Source organism: Peromyscus leucopus, chromosome 10, assembly GCF_004664715.2.
Source record: "Peromyscus leucopus breed LL Stock chromosome 10, UCI_PerLeu_2.1, whole genome shotgun sequence".
Lineage (NCBI taxonomy): Eukaryota > Metazoa > Chordata > Mammalia > Rodentia > Cricetidae > Peromyscus > Peromyscus leucopus.
The window spans coordinates 1,926,917-1,935,337 of record NC_051071.1 but is presented as its reverse complement, the minus strand read 5'-3'; positions in this window follow the sequence as shown (position 1 = coordinate 1,935,337).

Genomic DNA, 8,421 nt, shown 5'->3' with positions numbered 1-8,421 from the left:
CTCAAAGGCAGAACCTTGGGCCAGAGGCACTGTGACGTCCTTACCGGCTTCCTATTTAAAACTGAAAACAGCAATGTTTAGATTGGAGCTGAGCTAAATGACCAGATCCAAACAGCGGACCTGGCTCCTGGCTGTCTGCACAGCACGCAAGCACGCAAGCAGCCCTCCTTCCTCCGGGCCATCTAACCAAAACCCCCGGTATCTGTGACTTACGTCTGAAATATTTATTCTTGTCTACATTAGCTAGCTGCCTGAATGCATCCCAGGCAACCATTAGGGAGACCTGAGAGTAGGTAGGGCTAGTGGCAGGCTCCCCATCCCCAGATCTCCCCCTCCAGACTCTAAAACTTCTCTGGAGGCATCCTTGGGTCTTTTCTTTGCCTACTGGTCTTGGAAGTTGGTTTACATCCGGGAGAGACCTGCCGCCTAAGGGTTCTGACCCCAGCATGTGGTCTGAGACCTTCCAGCCAAGTCTCTGTCCCAGGCCCCATTCCTCCCAGGCAGGTCTTGGTTGGGGGTGCAGCCTCCTTCATTCAGACCTGCGCAGCCCTGGTCCTGCTGCCTTGCGATCCAGCTGCCACACTCTAGGCCAGATGCACGGTAGAGGAGGGCTGTCAACAGGATGCTCACTCTTGGTCCAGAAGCCGACTCATGCTCCGTGCCAAGGGTCAACTAGCACCAGAGTTATTAGGGGCAGAACCTGGGTCCTGCAAGCCCTCATTGCACAAGCCTGGGCACCACCCTTCATAGGCCAACTAAACACACAAGGAATAGAAAGCAGAGAAAGAAGGTTATTTGGAAATAGCACATTGGAAAAAGATAGATATCTAGTAACAGTCCTCTCCAAGTACCTCTAAGGCAGTTGTTCTCAACCTGTGGGTCGCGACCCCTTTGTGAGTTGAATGACCCTTTCCCAGGAGTTGCCTAAAACCATTGGAAACCACAGATATTTATATTGTGATTCATAACAGCAAAACTACAGTTATGAGGTAGCAATGAAAATAATTTTATGGTTAGGGGTCACCACAACATGAGGAACTGTATTAAAGGGTCGCAGCATTAGGAAGGTTGAGAACCACTGCTCTAGGGGACTTGAGATTTAAATAGAGGGACAGAGCTATGTATAAGCCCTGGTCAGGGTGTCCCACTCATTGTCCCAGCTCCAGTTTCTCTTGCAAGGTGGCCTGACAAGTTGTCAGAATTGTATAAAGTCTCTCTGGAGAGAAAAGCTCTCCCTCGGGCTGGCATCATGGCCTCAGCCTTTTCCTTCTTCCAGAGTAACTAGGGAGAAATCCCAGTTTCTCAGGGGGCCATTGTCTCTGTAGTCTGTGTCTCTCACAAACAAACATCACAGCTGTCTGTCTGTCTGTCTTGTAGCACTTGGTGGCAAACCTCAGGAATAGAATCTGGCTTCCCCCAAAGTCCTGCTGGAGGTGCTGGGACCCAGCTTGAAATCTAAGGTTTGTGGGAGCCCTGGGGTGCAGCGGCCTAGTGAACAGAGGCGGGAACAGTGGGGTAGGTGTCCCTGAGGGCCCCTTCCTCCATGATAGTGAGGACCTGGTTTTAAGCTGGTCTTTGGCTGCTCAAGAATAATCTCATAACCCAGCTGCCCCGTGTGTTGATGCAAAACCCAGCTCTTGCTTCAAAAGGAATAAGAGAGTTTATTAGGAGCCCAATATGAGTGACTGTGGCTGGGGCCATGACCATTTCAGGGTGTCCTTTTAGGACCTGTTCCACCACGGAAGTGGTCACATGACATTGTGTTAGTTGCAGAACAAAGTCAGAAATCAACGCATTGTGGGGGAGGGGAGGTGCGTAGCCTACAGCCAAGGGGGAAATCCCTGCTATAGGCTTCAGGTGCAACCTGATGAAATGCTTAGCTTTTGGTTGATGGAAGCTAGTAGTCTGCTACACATGTGTTCCAGGGGTTTATCTGATAGTCATAAGGATGTCAGGTAGGGCACAGGATTGGGCAATAAACAGCCAGTAAGGGAACTTCAAACATTCTGTGATAATTTGGTTTGGATCTGCAACATTCTAACTCTCCACAATCACTGAATTCTAATCAGTCAACTAACCTAGTAGAATCTTCAACTCAGGCATGCCCCTATTCACCCACTGCCCCCCACCCCAGGGAACTTTACACCTGCAGCTCCTTCTGGCCAGGGAACAGATACAGTCAATGTCCATGTCACACCACGGACAGACGGGGACCTGTTGCCCTTACGCTCACATGTCATCATGGTCCAACTGTTGGGACAAAGACAAACCTCGGTGACAAAGAGCCGCGAAAGAGTCCAAAGTCACCAGGCAAAAAGTCTGTCCCAGCTCAGACTTCCATGCAGAGATGGGAACTCATTTTGTGTGCTATTATTCAGTCTTCATGCCACAGGGCTGATAGGGTGTCTCATGACGAATGGCACTCATCTTCCAGCCCCTGGGAGACGCCTCACACCAGTCCAGAGACCAGCAGAGTGAGGTGGTACTGGTCAGGTGTAACAAATACCCGTGGCCCTCCTGCTGGTCTGTCCAGGGGATCCAGATCCTGGCCAGACCCCACATTGGCAATGCCAGGGGTCCTGAGATGACTATGGATGCCTTAGGCCACTTCTGGTTGGCACTGGCTCCAGGCTACAACTCAAATCCCCTCCCTGCCCTGTAGCCTCCTCCTGAGTCTCCACCACTGCCTGCAGCTGCTGCTGTTCTTGGCCTGGCCTCCAAGTCCCAGCATGCACTACAGACTGTCTCACTTTTCTCTGGGACAGCCAGGACCCAATGGCACTGTGCAGCGGGATTGCAGGGGTCAGGCACAAGGTAGGGGGGAGCAGTAGCCCACTCAAGGCAGGGCCTGTGTCCTCCAGGTCTGCAGAAGGGAACAACAAATGTAGAACTCATCAGGTCAGGGTGACATCCCTCAGGTCCACAGCCAGTGTTGAAGCTGAGATCAGAATCCAAGTTCCCTCACCTTGTTGCACTCAGTAGGCCCTGAGGACAGGTGTTGGATGAACAGTTGGGTGATGGCAGACAGACACTGACTTCCCAAGGACATTGCCGTCTGTCCCTTCACAGTGTTTCAGACAATACCATGAATACTCACTGCTCTTCCTTCTCTATTTCCCATGTTTGGACTTTGGGGATATGGGTATCAAATAGTTCAGCCTCCTTCCACTCTTACTTTTTTATACAGACTCCCAGCTTTCTCTCTGAGACCCATTGAGTCAGCTGGCCATGTGACTGACTAATCCTGACCTTACAGGTAAAGATAGCTGAGCTTTGTTCCGAGGACCTCATTGAAACAGTCACACTGCACTCCAGTGATGATTTCCAGCTCTGAAAGCTTTGGTTGCTAGGCAACAGTGCTGGAGGCCCGGAAACTTTGTTTCATCTGTGTATCAAGTGGTTGAACTTGAGCGTGTTACTCTGAAAGGTAGACTGGTGAAACGGAACCAAACTAGGGAATGACTCAGTGAGCAAGAAAATCAAGAACCCAGACTCAATGGGCTTGGGCTTCATTCTGACTAGAGGGTGGTTTTGTTTTGTTTTATTTTGTTTTTTTGTTTTGTTTTGTTTTTTCAGATAGTAACAAAGGTTCAAACAAAGGTTCATTTCTTTCTATTTAAATATATATATATATATATATATATATATATATATATATATATATATAATTTTATGTTTTTTGCCTCCATATGTATATATGCACTGTATGTGAGCCTGGCATCTGCAGAGGCCAGAAGAGGGCACTGGATCCCCTGGACCCGCAGTTACAGATGCTTGTGAGCCACTATGTGGGTGCTGGGAACTGAACCTGGGTCCTCTACAAGAGCAAACTAGTACTCTTAACTGCTGAGTCATCTTTCCCACCCCATCTTTCAATTCAATCATCAGGACGGGCTACTGCATGGGACACTGTCACCCAGGGGTTTTCTCCTAGGTCCCTGGGCTGATCTCATCCTGGGATGCCAAGTAGCTCGGCGCTGGGTCTTGAAGGCTCCCAAGAGAGTCAAATGTGTCCTGTGGCTGGTGTCATATGTTACCATCCTTGCAGAAATGAAGATATTCTAGAGAGAACCCTTGGCACATACACACACCGCCCCCTGCCCCCCAACCCCCCCCCCCCCCCCCCCCCCCCGCTACCAGCTTCTTGAAACAATGGTTTCCGAGTGATGGGAATTGCCCAGGAGTCTCATCCTGGGAGAAGGGAAAGGCTGAAGCCTGGTGCCAGGCGGAGGGGGAGCTTGTCTCCCAGGAAGAGATCGTACCCAGTTCTGACAGCTTGTCAGGCCACCGTGCAAAATACTGGAGCTGAGCCAGTGACGGTGCAGTGATGGGCAGGCCGTCACACCGTGACCAGGTCTGTTGAATTATGCACACCTCTTTCTCTCTACTTAAAACTGACTTCATGACAGAACCCTGAAAATGGACTTGGGGGGGGGCGTTGTCATTGGACGTCTTAGTTCTTCTTTCCAGTGTGGCCACAGTGAATAAATCTCTTTCTCTGCTTTTCACTGTGCTTGTGTATAATTGCCCCATTAAGGGTGGGTGGTCACCAGGCTGACCCGAGGCCATATTACTTGTCTCTTCTTGCTGAGTCCAGGGTGGCCTCCACAATGGTCCATGGTCTCCACACACCTGCAGAACTGCTCTAGTGCAGTGGGTTAGTCTCTAAGCAGTAGCATATGACAAAGAGAGCAGACCCTTTATAAGGGGTGGTGGCTCTGAGCAAGGCTCCTCCTAGAACAGTGGCTCCGGATGACTCTACAGAGAGGCCTGCATGCCAATGGATCGAGCCCTCAACCCCACAGTCAGCTAAGCAAACAGAACAGCCTCCATCCAGGTGATCCCCAGCCCCACCCCAGGAAATGCAGCTTGACTGTGAATTCCTCTGACCAGGGCCTGTCTACTCCTGGAGCCTGACTTCAGAAACTGGGAGGTGATGACTGGCACAGCTTTATGCTGCTTATTGGGGACAGTTTGTTACGCAGCAGCAGCTAAGGATAAACTCTCCAGGGCTCCCCAGCAGCAGACACAGTACTGTGGGTTCTTTTCCTCACTCCTTAAAAGTCCCCACAAAGGCTCTCTGTTAAGAGCACTGGCTCACAACTGGCTGTAACTCCAGTTCCTGGGAGCGCTGATGGCCCTCTTCTGGCCTCCACGGGTACTGCACACAAATGGTGCCTAGATAAATGCCAAAAAGCCCAAGGAGCCTTGAATGCTTTGACCCCATGGCTGTCAACAAAGGTGAGCACATCCCCTTTTTTTTTCTGAATAAATTTGTTTTTCTACATGTTTTCATCACTCTTGCATCCATTTGTTTAATGAAGTTTGAAGAGGGAATACTGCTGACTGCCAGGACTTAGTAATTTTCAGACATCCTGAAGCTAAGCCATGGTATAGAGATGTGGAAGCCATCACCTGTGTGGCCCTCACTTATCCTCCTGCTCTGACACCCCCTTGATGGGGACAAAGGTCTGGGCTTTTTCTGTTGGGGCCAGATGTGGCCTTCCCACAAGCATTCTTGTGCCCTGTGAACTGAAGCTCCCAAGGGAGAGGGGAGGCTGTGTTGAAGATTCTGCAAGGTTGGTCAATTAGAACTTGGTGGCTGTGGGGGCCCAGGAGGCTGCTCAGTCAGTAAAGGGGCTTGCTGCATATGCGCGAGGACCCGAGTTCAATCCTTAGCACCACTGTGACACAAACCAGCAATCCACCTGGGTGTGGCGGTATGGACCTGCAATCCTAGAGCTAGGGAGGCAAAGACAGGAGCATCCCGGGGCACTCAGGGTTGACCTCTGACCTACACACATACACACACACACACACACACACACACACACACACACACACACACACGCACACACACACACACCCCTTAGTGATTCTGCCTAGGTGCTCCGTTAAGCTTAGGCCTGGGAAGCCATTTAGGTTTTAGCAATGGTGGTTTTCATCAGAACGGCCACAGTCACTGTGCAGCAACCTTTTGGGGTGTACAGATAAGGGGAGCCGGCAGATGCCCATAGAAATGGGAACACTGCCTTTGGTTCGGGCTGCTGGCTGTGCATCATCCTGTGGCTGGCGAGTGTCGACGCAGAAAGAGCTGTTCAGAAACAGGGAGAATGTTCCTCCCATGCTCCTCTAGACCGTGTGCCTGCATAGGTGTCAGAGACCCAGGTTCCAGTCCAGCCTCTGCCTTTACTGTGCAGCCACGTGAAGTCCCTAGGCCTCTCTGGGCCTCAAGTCCCTCATCTCTGCGATGTGAGGCCTAACATCACAAGGGTGGATTCACCATAAGAGGAACTATAAGGAGTGTAGAGTGGCTGGGCCCTTAGGGCCTCCATCAAGAGGCACTACTACACAGCTCCAGGCATAGCAAAAGTTTGGATGGTGCCTAGACACATCCACCAGCACACCTGTGGGTCCCATGCTGTTGGGGCAGCTGGCAAGTCCAGAGCCTAGTATGAACATTCTGACCAGGGGCTCTGGGGACTGACCCTGGCACAAACATGGCAGTGAGGAGCCTCCAACAACTTACCATCTCCCATATGGATGACATGTTGGTGGTTGAGACAGGCACACAGCTCTTAGTGCTGCACATGGCTCAGAGGCATCCCTACTCCGTGTGTGTGTGTGTGTGTGTGTGTGTGTGTGTGTGTGTGTGTGCTCACGTGTGTGCACAGGTGTGCCTGTGCACGTGAAAGCCAGAGGCCAACCTTGGATATTGTACCTGAGGAGCTGCCACCCTATGTTTTGAGTGTCTCTTATTGGCTTGGGGCTTGCTGATTCCAGGAGCTGGCCCAGGGTGGGAACTACTCCCAGGGATCCCCCTGTCTCCTCTCCCCTGGTGCCAGGCTTACAAGTGTGTGTTTCCCCATGGGTCCTAGCTCCTCACACTTGCACAGCATCCATCAGATGACAGACACATCTCTGCAGACCCAGAGGACTCCCTCTTCTTACCAATGACACGGAGTGAAGGGGCCGACAGGTGCAGGGCTCAGCCAGGGCTCACAGGGCTGTGGAGAGATTAACAATGCAAGCTTGTTTTCAAAGGGCACATGGCAGCTGGAAGGCTCTGGAAGCCTGAACCTGAGCATGTTTCATGAAGTCCTGGAAAGCTCCTCCCCAGGGCATCAGGGGACCCTGTCTCCTGTCCAGGGTACAGTGTTAGGGCAGGCCAGCTGCTCTTCTGCTGTTCAAGTTCTGGCCCTGGGATCCATTCCTCTCCACCTCTGGCCACTCAGCTCTTCAGGAGAGCACCACCCTCTTTCCCTTTAGGAAGGCTTAGGTGTGGTCAGGGCGGATCTAGTTCCCACCCTTGCTGCCTGCTCTGTGCTGTGCAGCTTGGGCAAGTCCTGGGGCCTCCAGGTCTATGAAGGGAGGTGGGAATGTTCCTAGGTAACCTGAGGGAAGGTACTAGTGTGCTGGCCTGGGGCCTCGGTGACAAATGGCCATAAAACCCGGTGTTTTAGAAGAACACACATTCATCACTGCACAGCCTGGAGGTCCGAGGTCCAATGTGGCTCTCGGTGGGAGAAGTCACGGTTGGCAGGGCTAACCTGGAGTTAGCCAGTCCTCTGGAGGCTCCAGCAGTGGCAGGGCTCAGTCAGTAACGGTTGCCAGGCAACCATGAGGACCCGAGTCAGATCCCTGGAATCCGTGGAAAACAAATCATGGTGGCACCATGGAAGAGACAGTAGGGTCCCTGGGGATCATTGGCTAGCTACTAGAATTGGCAAGCCCCAGACCAATGAGAGACTAGAGGCCTCCTGGTGTGGCTGTGGCCCCTCCTCCATCTCTCCAGTCAGCCATGGCTGTCCTACCTTTATGCTATGCCTCTCTGAACCTTTTCCTGATGTCACAGTGGGATAGCCCCCCACTATGGAGAACTCAGGAGACCTGATGGGACCACATGGATCACCCAGGATGGTCCCTCTACCTCAAAGACCATGGGAACAGCCACCAACACGTGATGGTGCTCCATCGCTGTGGCTGAAGTTAGACTGGGTGGGCTGAGGTCATGGTATCAGATGCCAACCTGAGCATCCACTCGGTGCTGGCACTTCGGCAGTGATGGTTTGAATCCTGATCCACCACCTACTAGTTCCACCAATTCAGACATGGTACTTAGTCACCTCGGAGCCTCAGTGTTTCCTTATATGAAATGGGTGCAGTGACAATACTCTGTCCACACTCTGTAAGAAGCATCCTATGGGGCCTAGGCTACCCAGGGCTACTGCAGCCTGCTCAGGGACCCTGAGGTTCCATGATGGAGTGTTTATCTCATTAGTCACCCAGAGGTCCCGAGGAGCCATGCTCTGTTTACACAGCCAGGAAATGGCCGTCTCATCTTGACGCTGACCTGGAGGCTGTGGACAGATGGCAGCCACAGCCCCACCTCTGCCTCCTTCCGGAACATAAAAGGCCTTG